Source organism: Mustela erminea, chromosome 5, assembly GCF_009829155.1.
Source record: "Mustela erminea isolate mMusErm1 chromosome 5, mMusErm1.Pri, whole genome shotgun sequence".
Classification (NCBI taxonomy): domain Eukaryota; kingdom Metazoa; phylum Chordata; class Mammalia; order Carnivora; family Mustelidae; genus Mustela; species Mustela erminea.
Genome location: NC_045618.1, coordinates 75,336,098 through 75,354,929, shown reverse-complemented (window position 1 = coordinate 75,354,929; position 18,832 = coordinate 75,336,098). Strand labels below are relative to the sequence as shown.

Here is an 18,832-nt window from a genome sequence, read left to right as displayed (position 1 = left end):
TGGAGATTGGAGAGATAAATGGATATTAGTGTAGAGATGCAAACGAGTATGGGCCTTGTTTTCCCAAAGCTCTTCTACTTCCTTATCTTCAGAGTCTGGAAATTCAGGTGTTCTGTCCTGTACATGCAAGGAAATATCACAAGCATTTTGTTGCTGGTGGTGGCCCATTCTGGCCAAGGCCAAATACTCTTTGAACCTTCTTTGTACCGGAACCAAGATAACACTCACAGATGGGAAACGTCCGTTCCAGCAACTTCTGAATGATGGACCTAATTTTACAAAGATTTGCTAAGACTGGAATTTAAGTTATTTGAGTAAATTTTAAAGCTTGCTGCAGGGCGCCTGGGTGGCTCAGTGGGTTAAGCCGCTGCCTTCGGCTCAGGTCATGATCTCAGCGTCCTGGGATCGAGTCCCACATCGGGCTCTCTGCTCAGCAGGGAGCCTGCTTGCCTCTCTCTCTCTCTCTCTCTCTCTCTCTCTGCCTGCCTCTCTGTCTACTTGTAATCTCTCTCTGTCAAATAAATAAATAAAATCTTTAAAAAAAAAAAAAAATAAAGCTTGCTGCAGCCCAGGGTACACAAAGTGTCTGGGACAACCTGCTGGCTGCTGTATTGTGTTATTGTTGCAAAGTACCCACACCGTCTGCCAGGATTTATTTAAAACATGCTTTCTTTTTCTTCACATGTATAGCCAGAAAAAACCTTTTCAGTGTTAGTGCTTACTTGATTTATCAGAATCTAGCTTCCTTCCTTTTGTGAAGGAGACTCTTTGATCCTTAGTGACAAATGCCTTTTTCACTGGGGCTCTGGGTGACTGTCTGGCATCTCCTGTGCAGCGAAGGCAGTCGCACTGGGTCCCTGAAGAGCTGTTTCACGTGGGAGGTACCCATTTCACATTTGTTTTAGATGATTTATGCCAGAGCCGGGTAGGAATGGCAGACATCTAATAATGGAGAGAGACAACAGAAAACTCTTTCCTAAGGGCCTCATGTTTTTTTCCCCATCAAATACTGTCATTTCTTCCTTCTTCATGACTTTTTCTTTTGGCTTAAAATTCTTACTGATAGGATGATTTGTGCGGATACTGGTCACTTTCAAGTATATTAGCCCAAACCTCTCTCCTGTTGTAAATCCAGAGAGCAAATTTTCTACTGAACAGTTAACTTCAAAATCAACCTGCTAAAATAGAACTTGATATTTTATTGTCCATTTACTTTTTCTTAGTCTATCCATCCAATGCCCCAACCAGGGCCCGTGGCATCGATATAGAAAGCCCCACCTCCCTTACCTTCAAAATCAAATTAATCCCACGAGTTGTCAGTGTTTCCAGTCTCCTGTATCTACCTTCCTCTCCTTCCCCTCATTTCACTCCCTAATCAGATCCCAGGTGTTTGGGGTCCGAGTTACGGCCTTTTAGCTCCTTTTGTCTCTCATCTCCTCTCATTTCACCCTCCATGTTGCTACCAGAATGATCCTTCTAAGACCCGTGTATTACAGAGCCTTAACGCTGCACAAAATCCTACCACAACTCTGGAGGCTGTGCTGGGTATGGAGCCCCACACTAATTTTCCCATGACAGCATGATAAACATGGCCCAATCCCTGCCCTCAGCTATATCTCAGCAGCTGATGAAGACAAAGAATTCATGGTGATGTAAGAAATGATCTCTGGGGTCTTCCATATACACGAGAGATGCCCCACGTCCTAGAGGAAGGAGTTCTTAATTCTGTCTGGGGAATCCGAGAAATTCACAGAGAAGTTCAGGGGAGGAGGAACGGAGGCATTTCACAAGGGCCTGCCTCAAATATCGCAGCAAAGCTGAGGCGTACACATGAGGGTAGGGCCCTGGAGGTGCGGAGGTGGAGGACTTGAAGAGGCTGTGGGAGATCCGCGGCAGACCTTGTGGGAAATCGAAGAAAAAGCCTCTGAGACACATTAAAGTAAGCCAAGGTGGCATTCCAAGATGAGAGTCAGAAGAGCAGAGGGGAGTGTCAGAGGCACGAAGTTGAGGCTGAGCTGTTATGGTTTTCCCCGGCCCTTCCCAGCCTGGATGATGCCAAGGCTTTCATGCTATGACCCCTAAAGCCTGGCCCTTGTCTCCCTTTTCTGTCACCAGAGGCCTCCCGATGATTAGATCTGGGACTCTTCTGCTTAGCTCAGAAACACTATGTCATACAAACAAGGGATAAGAGTATAAGAGAGCTCGGGGAATGATTTCAGACATTTGACTTGTAATGACCCTGGGTAAGGTCATCAACTTATCCATAAAACAGAATGAATAATGTTCCTATTTCATGGGGTCAATGTGAGGATTAGATGAGTAATGTGTATAAGCCACCTGGCATATTGCCTGGCCCAGGGAGGGTTTCCGTGACAATGTGCTATTATTACAGCCACAATGAGGGCTCATCACTAACACAAGACAGAGCCAGGACTAGAACCAATGTTTGGCTTATCCTCTATTCCTCCATCCTCTAACTTCCTTCTGAGGGAGAGGAAGAAAGGATTATTCTGACAACAAGAACCTACAATAAAGTTACCAATGGACAATGACCCAGGCCTGGAGAGTTGAGAGTTAGATACCCTTGGGGCAAGAGATTATAAGGAACTTCACTACTTTCTTTCCTTCTCTTTGCCTTCTGGAGTAATAAAGTATGGGGAGAAGGGAAAATTTAGGCATACAGAAATCTGTAGAACTCTGGGAGACACCAAGGGAACCCACCAACTGGGTTGATTATAATTGTCCTAGAACCTAAGCTTTTAGACATAGGGGAGAAGTCGACATGGGGGCTTCTTTCTACATTACCTGGCTTAGGTTGAGAGGGTAGGAAAATAAACAGGATCACAAGCAAAAAGCTCTCCTCTTAAATAGAGTGCAGAGCCTACAAAGGATAGCTTAACAAGGGACAGGAGGGGCAAGATATTAATTTATATGTTAAAAGGGAAATAGATATACATGATAAAAAAATGAAAACATAAACTATGTACAGTGAAAGTTAAATAACTTTTTTACTTACTCCCTATTTTCCCCTTTCAGTGACAAACTCTGGTACCAAATTCTAATTTATCTTTTCAGTGATATTCTATATGTTTACCACATACACACATATACAAAGACTTTTTGTGGCACAAATTTTTACACGTTACTCTTTTGCTTTTTCCACTTAAAGATCTATCTTGGAGATGATACTGTATTGGTAAGTTAAAGCTGCCTGTTTTTGTATTTTTTTTTTCTGTTTTTGTTTGTTTGTTTCCCTTGTTAACATTTAATGACCCTCCCTCCACAGGCCTTCAAGCTACCAGGACCCAGCACTCCACAACCCTAGCCTTAAGAACTTGGCCTTCACGATGACAGGCTGTTTGGGGAGATTTCCCTTTCCCAAAACTTCGTAGTAGCCTGAGCGCACCACATCAGGGATAGGAGCAGGTCTGGGCTTGTTTCTGGTGGCATTTACCCACTGATGGGTATTACTCACTGATGGAGGGCCGCCATTTGTCAAGGTTGACAGGGGCAGAAGCTCTGGTTCTTCTTTAAGTGCTCATGCCTCATACCAGCGTTTCCAGAGTAACCTGATTGGTATTGGTCGAAGTTGATCATGTAATGATGCGTGTCCCCAGCATTACTCTGGCCTCCTCTGGCTTCCAGTGCTTGCTCATGTGGTCGTGGCCCCAGTGGCCCCAAAGTGTCTGGGTCTTCCTCAGTCTGGATGGCATGTGAGCAGCCCAGACAGAGCTAAAACTGCCTCCTTATTATTATTATTTTTAAATTTTTATTTTCTTAAAGATCTTATTTATTTATTTGAGAGAGAGAGCACAGGAGAATGAGAGGGAGAAGCAGACTGCTGATCGGAGAGACCCTCGCCTGGCTCAATCCTAGAATCCTGAAATCACAAGCCAAACCAAAGGCAGATGCTCAACCAACTGGGCCACCCAGGTGCCCTTCCTCTTTCTTTTTAATGCCTACATAGTATTCTATTGAATAGATGTACTATAATATATTCTCTATCAATAGACAGTCACATTGTTTCAGAACTCTTTGTTTTATAATATAGTGAATATCTTTTCTAAAAAAAAGATTTTAATTATTTATTTATTTGAGAAAGAGAGAGAGAACCACAATCAAGGAGAGTGGCAGAGAGAGAGGGAGAAGCCGGGAGCCCGACATAGGGCTCAATCCTAGGACCCCGGGATCATGACCTGAGCCAAAGGCAGATGCTTAACTGACTGTGCCACATAGGCACCCTGAGAATATCTTTTTTTTTTTTTTAAGTAATTTCTAGGGGCGCCTGGGTGGCTCAGTGGGTTAAAGCCAGGGAGCCTGCTTCCCCCTCTCTTTCTGCCTCCTCTCTGCTTACTTGTGATCTCTGTCTTTCAAATAAATAAATAATATATTTGAAACAAAAAACAAAAAAAATTTAAAAAAAAATAAAAGCAATTTCTATGCCCAATATGGGACTTGAACTCATAACCCTGAGATCAAGAGTCGCATATTCTATTTACTGAGCCAGCCAGGTGCCTCTATAATGGATATCTTTGTATATGTCTTTCTCTATATACACATATATATCTATAAGTTAAATGCATAGAAGTAGAATTGTCCTGCTCAAGGAAATGTGCATTTTAATTTTCATATAGTAATAGGATATTAGATGTGACTTTTCCAGTTGTTTCAGATTTTCAGCAGAGGTCCCAAAGATCCAACTAAGTGACAGACCACCTATTTCTGTCATTTAGTAAAAATAAGTACTAATGTAAGTCTTTCATAAAAGTGAGGTGTTGTCATATGAACTTTCAAAAAGCAAGGGGTACCTGTACCAGTTCTCTCTCTCCAGGCTTCACCTCGCCTCTGCTCCCAAGGTACATACGACAAGGCCAGGAATTCCTGGAGGGGCAAATGTTAGGAGAAGGGTTCTTTAGAGAGTGGGAGAATGGAGAGTTGTCAGCACTGTGCTCTTTCTCCTTTCCAGGGCTTGTTGCTCTTCTAGTTTAACCTAAATGAGGGGATTCATAAAAGCTGCTCAGAGAGTTTGTTGTGTTTCCTGTGGAATTTGGGGGATGGAGGGACTAGTGCCCGAGTCACTGCTGTGCGAACATCCTAAGGCCACGATCGGTGCCAAAGCTGCCTCTGTGGATTGCGTGGGAGCAGCTGTACCTCCTCCAGCCATGGGGCAAAGGTGTGTGCTTCCTGTGGCCTGATGCAGGCCCTATGGAGGAGAGCTGGAATTGCCAAGGACCCCACCAAGAACAGGCTGGGGACGTTGGCATGGGAAAGGAAGCAGAGTCTGAGTGTGTGCGTCACAAATGTTCAGCAGTAAAGTGTGTTGGAGGGGTCAGGCACGCTCAGGTGAATGTTTGTCTCCAACAAACTCCAAAATCATCCCATAAAAGACAAGCATTTGGATGCTAGCCACTGAAGACCTTATCCAACCTTTGCTTGTCTTGGTCTCCCAGCACCAACCCTCAGGAAGCCGGAGGTCACAGAGTGAGTCAGTAAGAAACGAGGAAAAGAACAAGAAGGAAATGGTGAAAAGCTGACCAAGATTCCATCCTGAGCTTCAGGTTTCTGAGCCCGAGTCGAGACTGAGCCAGGGGTTGGGGAGAAGGTTTAAACAGGACGAGATTAATATGAAACTGGATCAAACCTGAGAATAGCTAGAGAAGCTATTGCATCTACCCAAGATTTCATTAGAGGGGAGAGAATGGGGATTCAGCATAGCATGGAAGAAAGTTAGTGTCATGAATAAATATCATGGTCCCCCCCCCCTGCATCTTGGACCCCACTATGACTAGCACATTCAATAAACCAGTTAGAATAAATATTGCCAAACGCCATCCCATAAATGCTGTACCACCTTCCTCCCAGTGCCAGGGTACATGCACCTGTTTTCAGGGAGAGACGCTTTTGATATTCATATTCTAGGAGTTTGATACTCTAATGAGGCAAAAGACAAAATTTGTTCCCCCAAATCTCCAGTCCATTCCTATGGGCTTCCCGATATCACATATTATTTTAATTACTTGTCTGTCCAGCCTCCACACCTCAAAAATCTCAAGTTACACACACGTTTTACGTTCTAGTCAGGAATCTAAGTGAAAGATGTAAGGGACGATTACTCTCAAGTGCTAACTTGAGTGACAAAGAAGGTCCGTTACAAAAACAAGTATTTTTAACCCAAAGACATTTGGACATCCTTTTAAATCAGTGATTGATGCTACCGTGTAAAGAATTAAAGAGCACAGGTATATTAAAATTATGTTGTCCAAAGGTTATTTATTAGTTAATGCAAATTTACTTTGGCTTAAGGACTGAAAATTAACTCAGGATCCAGAAACTATAATTTAAGTCATTTGTAGAATCATAAAAATTAATCTCTTTTTAGGAGGACATTACATATTAACAAGTAACTTAGTTGAACACATAATTTTGCCATTTTATGAATATAAAGTGATGCTAGTTTATTTGACCAGCGCAACTAGTGGAGGAAATTTAGGAAATTCAAATCAATCAAGCTTTTCATGAGAAAAGACTTTCATGGAGTAGAATATTGTGTTAACAGTTTTACATGGTGTAAGTCAGGAAGAAGACAGAACGGCTTTTAAATCAAAATCATCAAATCAGTTTAATTTGTCCAAAGAGACATCTCGATTAGGAATATTGCATGTTCTTTTTGTGTGCAATTACATAGCCAATATTAAAGTTTTAAAGTTATTTATATTTACTTCCTATAGTAACCAAAACTTTTAATTAAACCCACAGTCAAAATTTCTTTTTTGTTACAGCTTTACAAAGATAAATTTCCTTCAAGAACTACATACGTGGGGCGCCTGGGTGGCTCAGTGGGTTAAGCCGCTGCCTTCGGCTCGGGTCATGATCTCGGGGTCCTGGGATCGAGTCCCATATCGGGCTTTCTGCTCAGCGGGGAGCCTGCTTCCTCCTCTCTCTCTCTCTCTGCCTGTCTCTCTGCCTACTTGTGATCTCTGTCAAATAAATAAATAAAATCTTTAAAAAAAAAAAAAAGAACTACATACGTAAAGTATAAGAAATAGAAAAGTATTTTTAGAAATCTTTGAATTTCTTTTTCTTCCCATTTGTAGGTGCTTAATTTATTAATGCTGTTTCTAAAAGCCAATTAGATTTTGACTTTTTATTTGAAATTATTTCAAGTTTTCAGAAAAACTACAAAACTAGTACAGAATTGACACATACCCTACACCTGCCTTCCTCCGTGTTAACATCTTACATAACCACAGTACAATGATCACTACTAAGAAACTGTCATTGCTACTATTAATGAAACTATATCACTTATTCAAATTTCACATTTTTCCCTCCCAAGTTCTACTCAGAATCCCTTACTGCGTTTAGTTGCTCTGTCTCCTCAGTGTCCTCCACTCCATAACAAGTCCTCAGTCTTTCTTGGTCTTTCACAACTTTGATACTTTCGAAGAGTACTGTTCACTGATTTTGTAGAATGCCTATCAGTTTGAGTCTGTCTGAGACTTTCTTGTAAGTAGGCTGAAGTTAACGCTTTTTAGGAAGAATACCATGAAAGTGATGTTGTGCCCTTCTCAGAGCCTCTTCCAGGAGGTATGATGTCAGCATGTCTTGTTACTGGTGATGTTAACCTTGATCACTTGGTTAAGATGGCGTCTGCCAGGGCTCCTGGGTGGCTCAGTTGGTCGCCTTATCAGTTTAGGTCACGGTCTCTAGATCCCGGGTTAGAGCCCCATGTGGCCAGGCTACCTGCCTAGTGGGGAGTCTGCTTCTCCCTCTGCCCCACCCCTTGATCCTACTCTCACTCTCTCTCTCCAATAAATAAATAATATTTAAAAAAAAAAGATGGTGTCTGCCAGATTTCTGTACAGTAACAGAGAATATTTTTCCCTTTGTAATTCCTAATGGTCTTGTGTAGAGGTACTTTGAGACTATGCAAATATTCAGTTTTTCTTAGAACTCTTGCACACTAATTTTAGCATCTAGAAACAGATCATGCCTGCAACAACTTTGCTGTGCTGCTTGCCTACTGATTATTCTGTTTTCTTCAGTCCTACTTTTATTAATTGCATTTTTCTGTTTTTCTTCCCTTATTTATTAACTTAGTCATTTATTGATATCAATATGGACTCATGGACATTTATTTTGTTCTATGGCTTCTAATCCAATACTATCAACATTTATGTTCTTGCTCAAATTAGTCCAGCTTTTTTTTTTTTTTTTTTTTAGCACTTTCTAACTTACTGTCCCTGTAAGGTATTCCAGGCTCATTGTATAATTTCCCCATCCCAGTCCTAGAATCAACCATTTCTCTTGGGAGCCCTGGTTTGCTTGTTTTAGTGGTGTCTCTTATTACCTCTGGATTTTTAATTTTTAATTTTTTTTTATTTGACAGAGGGATACACAGTGAGAGAGAGGAACACAAGCAGTGGGAGTGGGAGAGGAAGAAGCAGGCTTCCTGCCGAGTAGGGAGACTGTGGGATCATGACCGGAGCCCAAGGCAGATGCTTAACGATGACGAAGCCACCCAGGTGCCCCTGGATTTTTAATTTTTGTTAGAAAGCTGGCTCTAGTGGTTGAACTCCCTCTGTCCCCATATCAGTAAGCCCAGTAATAACCCCACAGCTCACTTTGCAAAGGCTGTTTATTCCGTGTAAATAATCACAAGGACTTCTAGGAGCAGGAAGTCTAGTAGAAATGTCTAGTAGAGCTTTCTCCCCCAAGGCCTGTCCACACTGAGGCCTATCTATCTTCTCATTAATGTTTTTTTTTTTTAAAGATTTTATTTATTTATTTGACAGAGAGAAATCACAAGTAGACGGAGAGGCAGGCAGAGAGAGAGGGGGAACAGGCTCCCTGCTGAGCAGAGAGCCCGATGCGGGACTCGATCCCAGGACCCTGAGATCATGACCTGAGCCGAAGGCAGCGGCTTAACCCACTGAGCCACCCAGGCGCCCCTCTTCTCATTAATGTTAACCACCCCCTCACACACATGACTCCCAAGGACAGACCTTCATTCTGAGACTTTAGAGCCTAAACGAATATTCATAGGCAGAACATTTCCCTGATTGGAGCATCTGTGCCTTAGTCCCAACCCATGCCAGCCCCAGCTCTTTCTTTTGCAGAACCTGGAGGGCCCTCTGTGTTCACCCTGCTTCCTCCAGAGCACGCCTCAAAGCTGCATAAATGATGGGTTTCAGGGCCTTTGACTTTTTCAAATTAAAGTTTCTTATTTGAGGAGCAGGGTCATTCTTTTGCAGAATTTCTATTCTCCGTCAATGGAATGGGGTTGTTCCTGTGAGAATCTATTATTCTCCTACCCCCCCCAAAAAGACCCCCAAACAAAAAACTATGAATGATTGATGCTGTTTTTCCGGTCACCTCAATATTATCTGAAATGAGAAAATTAGTACCTATATAATGATGCACAAGAGAGATTTCTATGTAACCTTGATAGTCACTTTGGCCATTACACTAAACTAAACCAGAGTTCATAGAAATACCCAGTTCTCCAAAAGCCTGGTGAATATTATCTGAGCGATGATGTTTTTAATAGTTTACATCAAGATTAACCATCTCTGGTCAATGTGACTCCATTGTGGTCTTTCTGTGTGTCCACCTCCTCCCATTACAACAGTATTGAGCTAGCATACAAGTTTGCAGAAATATTAACAGTCAAGAATATACATTTTATTCATAGAATTAGTTTCTGTCTATAGAATCACAGAAAAGGCCTACAATGAAAGCAAGATACAGTCTTTGCTTAGCTTGTTTCAGTTTACTATAGGATGAAGGAGAATATAGAATGGGAAATTATTTTTAAGACTTTATTTATTTATTTATGAGAGAGACAGAGAGAGTTGGGGAGGAGCAGAGGGAGAGGGACAAACAGATTCTATGCTGAGCGTGGAGCCCAACACAGGTCTCAGTCCCAGGACTCTGAGATCATGACCCAAGCTGAAACCAAAGGTCAGTTGCTTAACCAACTGGGCCACTCATGCACCCCAAAATTTCTCATATTCGTAACATCTCCTGTCTTACACTTCCATTTAATTGGATATTGGTAGTTTTTATTATTGAAACTTTCTATCATGCTTAATCAGTTTATTCTCAACTCTATGATGGGTTATTAATTTTACCAACTTTTATTTCTTTTTTCACCATTTTAATTTTCTTTATTGTTTTGAAATGACCTTTTTTGGACCAACCTTTCTAGCTATAGCCTTTTGGCATGTTAATTTTGCTTGTGATTTAGGTAGAAGTAACCTGTAAATGGTGAGTTTTAGTTATTTATATTAAATCTAGTATATTTGGTATACTTGGCCTTAATCCTTTTGAAGTATAGCAGGTATCTTTATTGGCTCTTTAGTTATATGGACTTTGTTTTTCCCTTTATCTTTCAATATGGTTTGGAAGAGCAAAAATCCCTACTTTAAAATCATATGGGTTCGATATCTTAACATCCTATTAAGCACTCTAAGTCTCTTTTCCTTAAAAAAACCTACTCTGCTCTCCTGTATGGAAGAGAGAGGATACTGCTCTTTGTGTGCACTTCTTACTCCCTACTCTAATTTCAAATTATAATTAAATTTTATATTTCTCACTTTTTTCCCCCTCTTTCATGTTTCTTTTATGCTTTCTGTGCTTACTTTATTTCAAATAATCACACTGGTATCAGAAATAACCCTTCCACTGGTATCCTTCTGTAACAATAGTTGGTATCAATAATTATCATGGGTTCATTTTTTTAGTCATTATCCATTCAAACTTCTTTCTCTAATTTTAACCTTATACACTATATATATTGTAGCTTTGAGCAATCTTATAAAAAAAAAAAAAGCCCCTGGCTGCCACATTTTTTGAGACTGGGAATGTCTGAAAACCTCTCTCTGGTGCCTCCCCATACAAGTGGCTTGATGTGGCCCATTATTCTTGAGCTGCAGCTTATCCCTTCCATGGAAGATGTCATGGTATTGTTATCTGGCATTGCTTAGTGCAGTGGAAAAAGCCCAGGCTAGACTGATATCTTGCTCTTTGAAAATGACCTACTTTTTCTGCTTGGAAACTTGCAGAATTTTTTTTCCCCCATTCTAGTTTAAAATTTTTATGAAACTTTGTCATGGTGTTGCTTTTGTTATTGATTTTGCCTGGGACTTTGGACATACTCTCTGTAATTTTTTCCAAATATGATATGTTTTCTCTGAGTATTGATTTTGATCCTTTTGTTTGTTTTTTCCCCCCACCATTGGAAACCCCTTTTATTTGAAAATTCAGTCTCTAAATTTAACAACTTCTCTTGAATTATTTTCTTACTTTTTCATTCTTTTTCAATTTGGAATATGGTAATTATGGGTAAGGGGAGAGGGGGCAAATGATTTTTTTTTTTTTTGCAAATGATTTTTTAATAGAAAGAAACTACATAGAATGACAATTGTCAAATAGGGAGGCCTTATTTTAATGAGTACCAGCTGACACCTGTTTGGCTCAATCTGGAATGACGTGGGCAGCTGGGCCATTTAATTCGTTTTTCAAACAGGGCAGAGGATTTATAGGTTTCTCCTTTCGTGAAGGTGGTAAACAACTGTAGCTAAACAGGGAGCAGGTAGAATCTGTTGCAGATCTCCCTGCTCCACAGTCTTTGAGAAATTCTTCATTAAACCCGCAAAATGCATCAGATATAATTAGAAGACAATGGTGGGTAAATTATTGACATGATGAAACTACCCAAAGAGGACTCTGAAAGTTCAGCCCAGTGTTTAAAGTCGAGTGTGCAAAGAACAGCAAATACAGGTGTGAGTCAGGTCAGGTCATGTCATTGCCATGGCATTTGTGGGGAGAGGGAGACGTTCATCAGTGGGGATTATCCTGATTGTTTTCATTGTTTCATGGGTCACATGATTGTGACCTGGGATATCTATCCACCAGCAACAGGATCTTACCTACCTATGTGGGGTTCAGGTCAAGTCCTAGATCTTAATCCTGGACTAGTGATCTTTTCAGATCCTAGAGGCCCTGGCTGGTGGCTGAGCCAGACTGGAGGGGTAAAGAATGGTGGGAGGGCTGGCCACATGCTTCCATGGACTGGCAGGGTGGAGATGTGGGAGGTAAAATGGGAATGGTTGAGACTGGGCAGGGACTGACAGAAGCACTGACTGACCAGCCAGAAGGGTCTGGGTAACAGAAGCCTTGGGGAGCACCAGGGCCGGTTTTATGAGTGTGGAAAGACTTACCCCACCTTTCCCATATTTTATCTCCCTATTAGAGTTGTTTGACAAATGTCTTTAATAAGTATATGTTTTTTCTATGTTTAGACTTCAGATCTGGCTTTTCTTCTGTGATCAGTCAGCAGAGTGGGGGTTATGAAACCAGATACTATATTTCTTGTAGGAATCTTCTTGAGGACGTTGTCAATGACATATCTTTTTCCATTGGTTAGAGTCATATGATAAATTCTTTTAAAGAAAGTAGACTTCAGAGAAAGTACCAGCCCCTGATGGTCCTATTTACTTTGTATTTAAGGATGCTCCCAGCATATGAATTTGTTCGTACTTTGCAAACCCCAAATTCACCAAGTTTCTCTTTCTTGTTATCCAAGATCCTTTCATCTGAAGTACAAAAAATGTAGAAATAATTTGAGCCCAATGAACTATGGAGCCTTGGATTTCTACTTCCCATTACTTTCCTGTGGACATGATACCTTAGATGATACTGCTACATTTCTATTCATTGGAAATGCATTTAACATAACTACAGTTACTTTCATCAGGAAAAGTGGTTTGCTAAGTTCATCTTTGAGTACTTAAAATTCTAAGGTCCCCACTTGCCACTAAATTATTTGAATTCAATCTTTTTTCGAAAAGATTTTTTTCATTGATTTGAGAGAGAGACAGAGAGAGCATGAGTGTGGGGAGGGGGTTGCGTCTCTATCCCAGGACCTTAGAGATCATGACCTGAGCCGAAGGTAGATGCTCAACTGACTGAGACACCTAGTTGCCCCTTGAATTCAGTCTTTTCTAAAATGGACTTCCACCCTCCTAGGAGGCTTTTTGCATACTCCACAATATTACTTCTCTGCTGTATCGCACACTGGTGGTGAACTGATTTGATGGGAAAAATTATTTTGACATCTCATCCTTAATCAGAACATCAAAATTCCTCCTAACCATTAAAAGTATATCTTAGTCGCTTGTGTCCTACCCTTGTACACTCATCACATTTTCTCCTCTAGATCCACAGTGAAAGTGGGAAATTGAAGGTACAGGAAGGAGGCTGGGACTGCACATTAGTAATACATTTACCACATCAGTCTGAGATACAAGTTCCCTCCTGTCCAGAGACTCAGGGACCATTGGGTGTCTCCACTGTTGACCTAAGGGGACTGTTCTAGAACCAGGAAAGTACAACAAGATTTTATTTTATTTTAAAAACAAAAACAAAAGCCAAATATCAGCCCATTCTGAGATGTCACTAACATTTCTGGGAGCACTTGCCCCAATTCCTAAGGAATTCTGCTATACTGCTTTAAGATAATCTTTGAAGGTGAAATGTCATATAATTCTGGATTTCTAGCAATCAACAGCTAAAACTACCTGAGGAAACAGAGGTCTCCTGGGAAGTAGGAGAGAATGAGAGAAGCTGGGAGGTAGGGGACGGAAGCAGAAGGAAACCAAGCTCAGCAAGCTTCAGTTTGCTTCTGTCTTCAGTGAGTTCACCATCACCATCCTCTCCAGGAGTGAGTGGAAGAGACAGTGCAGCAAAGATATGTCCAAATGCCAATCGAGTGACATCTCAAAGTGCAAATCAGAGTTCAGTTAGTCCTCATCATTTAGTGTCGTATGGTATTCTCTGAGATTAGACTGATCTTTGATGAAGTTGTCCCCATTTCTACATCAGTCTCCAAGTACTCTTTCCACACTCAAAACTTGTGGAAGGACACAAGCCCTTCCTTAAGTTCTGAGTGGCTTAAAAGTGTCTGAAAAGTACATGTACAGCTCTTTCCTTTTGAAGACAGGACATTAGAGATTACTTAGTTCAGACCCACATTGGATAGATTAAAAGACTGAGACACAAAGAAGTTCAATAACTTGCCCAAGGTCACTACTTATTAAGTGTAGAACCAGTGATCTGGTACTATACCAACTGTCTCCAACATATGCCATACCTTACTTTTTAAACTCATGTTAAAACTTGGACCACTACACATCTTCTAGCTACCTGGCAACTTTTGAAGACTCTTCTAATGTTTGGAGAATTTCCAACCATTGAGTCCACACCCCTCCAACCCCAAGTCTCTAGCCCCAAAATGATATCCTTGCCGCCCCCACACTAGAACATAGGCATATGTTCTGCCAATCAGAGGACCCCACTCAAGATTTCATGGAAGAAGTAAATGAAATAAGCACTGAGCATATTCTTCATGTTGCCACTACTGTGGCTATAGAGACTGCTAGCTTCCAGAAGCTGTGCTGGTCTCAAGGTGGGGCTCCTGACAACAGAACAGCCCTGCAACTGGATGGGATTCCTTGTAGGCAGGAAAAGCCTGCTAGTCCCCTTCAGTCACAGTATAGTCTCATCTTAGTAATTTACTACTGGTTCAGTCCAATATAACAATAAAAATTCTGGAATCTATTCCAAGTGAAAACTTCTTCCCTTTCCAGGTTGAGTCAGCCTCACCCCAGAAACACCTCTCAGGGGAGGGTTCATAAAACCTTCCCGTGTCATCCTCCACACCCCCCATCCTGTCTTGGCTTCCCAGATGTCAGTGTCAGCATTAGCTTGGAAGTCACATGTTGAAGGTGGGAGGGCTTCCATCAGCCCCATTGATCTCTGAGTGATTCTGTGGAGAAGAACTACTCTCTGCCTCTAATTGGCTTTTCCATAAAAGAGAAATAAACTTCTATCTTATTAAGTCCAGGGTCAGCAACCCTTTTCTGTAAAGGGCCAGAGAGTAAATATTTAGGTTTTGCAGGCTATGTGGTCTCTGCTACAGCCCCTCAACTCTAACATAGTGTTGTGAAAGCAGCCATTGATGCTACGTAAATACATGAGCACGGCCACATTCCATAAATATCTATAGAAAACAGGGAGAGGTTGGATTTGGCCTGTGGGTGGTAGGATGTTGACCCTGGTATCAAATGACTGCAGTTTTGGAGTTTATTCATTATAGCAGAATACTACATTAATCAATTTACTTTTCATATTAAATCTTCTATCAACATTACCCAGTGAGGTGCCAAACACAAAGTAGATACTCAATGATGAGGGACTGGAGAGTCTAGAAACATAGAGGCTGGAGTTTTAACAACCCTATGTAATAGAAGATCATGTTTCAGGCCTGGACATGGCCAAGAACTCAATCTGAGCTTCTTGCATAAAGCTAGGAGCCACAGAGGGTTGTCTCATTCAGAAAACAAGGATAAGAAAAACCCTCCATTGGCTCTTCATTGTCCTCAAGACTGGCTCCAGCATCCCTGCCTTGACATTGAGGGATCTCTTGCTCTGGCCTTCGCTCTTAACTGTATCTTTATTTCCTACCAGTCTTTTTTCACTGTGTCTGAGCCCCAGAGATACCAAAGCAAGTTCCATAAATGTCTCATGATTTCACAAATGATGTTTCCTCTGTCAAGAATGCCATTTCTCTGAAATCTTGCCATTTGTGATGATGTGAATGAAACTAGAGGGTATTATGCTTAGCGAAATAAGTCAATCAGAGAAAGACAATTATCATATGATCTCCCTGATATGAGGAAGTTGAGGGGCAACGTGGGAGGCTTGGGGGGGGTAGGAAAGAATAAATGAAACAAGATGGGATCAGGAGGGAGACAAACCATAAGAGACTCTTAATCTCACAAAACTTGAGGGTTGCCAGGGGGAGGGGGGTAGGAAGAGGGTGGTGGGGTTATGGACATTGGGGCAGGTATGTGCTATGAAGTGTATAAATCTGGTGATTCACAGACCTGTACCCCTGGGGCTAATAATACATTATATGTTAATAAAAAATAAAAAATTATAAAGAAAATAAAAAGAATGCCATTTCTCGGTCTTGTTTCCCTGGCTGAAGGCTGGCGCATTTTAGCTTCCAGCTCTTCTTGTCCCACCTGGACTAGGAGGTGGTACTCCTCTTACGTGCTTAGCCTCCAAACCCAGTTTACTCCTCAGTTACAGCACCAACCATGCTCTGATGTGCCAAGATATCTGTTTACCTCCTATATTGGGTACACACTGAGGTCAGGAACTAGTTTGTATTCCATTTCCCCAAACCTCATGGTAGTACTTGGTACTTACTTGGTTCTCAGTAGAAACTAAATGGTAATGGCTCTGTGAATTAATAAGAATCCAGGCCCTAATGAATACAACAACTACCTGTGTTGAAAAATTGTCTTACTCTTATTTATGGATGTTCCATTTAAAAGCACTACTAATTAGGCACACCTGGATAGCTCAGTGGGTTAAGCATCCAGTTCTTGATTTCAACTCAGGACATGATCTCAGGGTCGTGAGTTGGGCTCTGTGCTAGGCATGAAGCCTGCTTAAGATTCTCTCTCTCCCTCTGTCCCACCTCCCGCTCATTTTCTTTCTCTCTCTCTCTCTCAAAAAAAAAAAAAATCAAAAATCAAAGTAAATAAAAGCACTACTAACTAAAAGTGATACAATGAGTTTGAATTTTTAGTAGCTGGTAAAGAATGTACATTTCTTTTGCCCTTGAAGCCAAACCATCATCAGCTTTACCTTAGCCCAGAACAGCAGAAGCACTTGGGTTTGCCCAGCATAAAGCAAAGTGGAAACACTCAGTTCTTAGACAATTTGGGTTCTGCTGATGTAACCTGAATCCTCTAAAAAATATACAACTATATGACCCAGATTTCCCAGAAAAGTTCTGCTTCAAGTGTTTGTTCCATTTTCTCCACAAATAAGTATATATTTTTGAATGATATGTTTCTATTTTGTTTAAGAAAATGTGAGCATTGTTAAATATCTAATTTCAGCCCCAAATGGTATGTTAGGTTCATGATAATCAGTCTTATATTTAACCAGGCATCTGACCTGAAAACATTTAAAAATGTATCCCTATTGAAAGAATTTAGAAATGTCACAGCACCTACAATTTTTAAAAGTTGGTATCTTCATTTGACTACATGTAAGATTTAGCTGCAATTGTTAAAGTTATACTAGTAAAAGTGAGTAAAATGCCTTCCTTAAACATGGGACTTGTCAACCAGCTATGCATTTTGACTGATCTGGCACAAACTGGGCTAGTCTTTTGCCTCTGATCCCAAATCATAATGGAATATTTGACCTCACTTCTGGCAAGAAGGACAAGAAGAGGCTTAAGATTGAGGTATCTTCACCCCCAAATGTTGTGACCACAGTATTCCCAGTGTTCATCTGATAGGAGCCCCAGGTCAGGATAGGAAGGCGGGGGCTATTTGGAGAGGGGGAGATCGTGGCTCCTGTTCATTTTGCTGGCTGCTGTGGGGGATGTGATGGCTCGCCCCCAGGAAGAGTCAGCCGCAGAAGAGAAGGAGGCAAAGAGAGCCTCTGATTAGGACCTGCAGCTAGGGTAAGCCATTCAGGAACAGAACTGAAGTTTGGAGACATTCCCACCCTCCCTTTTTCCTTTCACACACACCCTTACTTCCTCTTCCTGGAGCCATCCAGTCTGTGAACCTCCCTGCCTGTTGTGGAGCAGTTGTCACCCTCAGTGCCAAACACATGTTTGGCAGGGTGAGGTGTAAGATGGACAGGTGGAGCAGCCCTGGAGCTCAGACTCAGACAGGCCTTCACCACTACCCTCCTCAACCCCTTTGGGGTGGAGGGAGAGGAGATGGCTATTTGGAGCAGGTAGGTCCTAAAGGAAACAGGTCCTTATCTGAAGAGATAGCAGGATGGATGAAGGATAGACATTTATTTATTTATTTATAAAAGATTTTTCTATTTAAGAGAGAGAGCAAGAGAGTGTGCACATGAGTGGGGGGAGGGACAGAGGGAGAAGGAGATGCCAACTCCCTGCTGAGCAGGGAACCCAGTGCAGAACTCTATCCCAGGACCCTGGGATCATGACCTGAACTGAAGGCAGAGGCTTAACAACTGAGCCACCCAGGCACCCCCAGAAACCCTATTCTTTATCTATTTATTTATTTATTTGACAGAGATCACAAGTAGTTGGAGAGGCAGGCAGAGAGAGAGGAGGAAGCAGGCTCCCTGCTGAGCAGAAAGCCCATTGCGGGGTTTGATCCCAGGACCCTGAGATCATGACCTGAGCTGAAGGCAGAGGCTTTAACCCACTGAGCCACCCAGGCACCCCAGAAACCCTATTCTTAACCTACTCTCACTTCAACCTTTACAGCAAAATCTCCAATAGAACAGAACTGTTAGTAATTGAACTGTACAAAATTGTATATACCACTTAAGAACAAATAGGATATTTTATTTTAAAATAATCCATAAGTACATCTCAGAGTTTTATAAAATAGCTCATAAATGTGATGGCTTATAAGCTTACCCGAGCTAATCTGCCCCCGCAGACTCACAGTTATTATTTATCACTTTCTCCCAAAGTGAAATATAAGAAGTATTCCGGGCCATTAGTTAAGATGTATAAACAATTGATAACAGTCCTGTCTTACGGAGTTTCCCTTAAATACCATATAAACATGATGTGACCGGAACAAAGACACAGAGGAATTTCTTTTTGGTCAGTTGTTCCTAATGATGTATCGTAAGTATTAAACCAACCAATTCACTCTTTTTCCATATCTACTTTCTACAGTTTATCATGCAGTGCAAACACAAAAGCAAGCCCATACATCCAAGAATCCTAGACCATGCAACTTTTTTT

At 41.4% G+C, this 18,832-nt stretch overlaps 1 long non-coding RNA gene across 5 annotated transcripts in view; it reads left to right on the top strand.

Moving 5' to 3' along the window:
• LOC116591168 overlaps window positions 1-18,832 on the top strand; it is a 215,109-nt gene that overhangs the window by 83,040 nt on the left and 113,237 nt on the right. The window lies entirely within an intron of this gene.